Source organism: Mastomys coucha, unplaced genomic scaffold (genome assembly GCF_008632895.1).
Source record: "Mastomys coucha isolate ucsf_1 unplaced genomic scaffold, UCSF_Mcou_1 pScaffold23, whole genome shotgun sequence".
Taxonomy (NCBI): Eukaryota; Metazoa; Chordata; class Mammalia; order Rodentia; family Muridae; genus Mastomys; species Mastomys coucha.
The window spans coordinates 33,289,459-33,291,046 of NW_022196906.1; positions in this window are offsets into that span (position 1 = coordinate 33,289,459).

The window sequence follows — 1,588 nt, forward strand, 5'->3', positions numbered from 1 at the left end:
TATATATATATATATATCTTGAAGAAATTGGTGGAAGTAGGTTCTCTTCTATGATGTACAACTTCATGATGCATGAGAAGGGGGTTAGGTTTACACTATCAGGCTTAGTATGGAGCATGTCTGAAGTCTAATCACATAGTATGTGGTTACCATCATAATGTCAATGCCACTGCTGCACTCTTAAGGACAGCTTGACATGTTTGTAATTGTGCTGAAATGTAGGCTCTGTAGCTGCCTAGAACTATTGATTACTTTTCTACCTTGGCAGATTCCATAGCATCTTAGATACATTAAATGTAGTCCTAAGAGAGCGAATGCAAACTTCAATTAGAGACATTGCTGGAAACCACTGAAATTCTAAAAATGCTCATGAGCAGTATTTTACATAACATGTATTCTGAATTGTTCCTTTAAAAGAATAGTGTTGATAAATTATTAAATTAGGGAAGTTTGTTTATATACTTTTATAGATTTGATAATTATAGTGAGAATAAAATATAGCTAAAAGTCATATGCATTCTGAATTTTATTATAAATTTTAAACAATAACAAAATCACTATAACAAACATACATTTCTCTCTTCTTCAGAATTTTAACAGAGGATATAACAGTAGGACAATATTTCAGGGTACATGAGTTCATTCTGACTAAATTCTCTAAGAAGGCAAAATCTCAGCTGACTTCCTCTTCTTTATAGGAATTTATGTGCTCACTGTGGTTGGAACTTGGGCAAGATCACATTGGTCTGGGAAAGTTCCTACTTGCACATACCCATGTACTATTTCCTCAGCAGTATATTTCATCTCTGCCATTCCATGGTCATTAACCAAAACATGTTTTGAACTTTGTGATAGAAATCCTCCATCTCCCACCCTTGGTAGCTCCAATTTCATATGACCACTATGTTGCTATCTGTAACCCTTTGGTTTACTATGTGACCATATTCTCTTAGGTTTACAGTTCCCTGATATCAGGAGTATATATTATTGGTGTAATTTTTACATCAGCTCACACAGGTCAAATGATCTGTGCACAGTTCGGTAACATAGAGGTGCTCGTTGACAATTTCTATGTTCTTCTTGCCCCACAAACTTTCCCACTTATGTTAAAGTTTTCTTTTTATTGATTTTATATTACTATTTTAGTTAGTCACTTTTGATTGTATTTACTTTCCCCACTAAGTTTTAGTTCTTATGTCAAAGAATTTTTGATTTTAAGTTTTGATACATTTACAATGTCGCCCCCAAATTGGCTTTTCTCACTTCATACTTCATCATTGTAGGCATGTTTATCGACATTTTACTGAAAAAGCCTCCAGTGCATATTGGTCCCTTTTCTTGGTACTGCTGCGTTTCTTGTGTTTGCTGCATTCATGTCCAAAGACCAAGGGAAAGTATCCTTAATCTTTTATGCCATTGCTGTGACCATAGTTATCCACTTAATTTACAACCTAAGGAATAAGTATATCTTTATTCCCCTAAGGAAATACTAGAAAGAAAACAATTCTTGTCAACTGAACTAATATGGATTTACTTATTAAAATATCGTCATCAACTGATACATTGTTCAATTGCTTTTATTCATTTT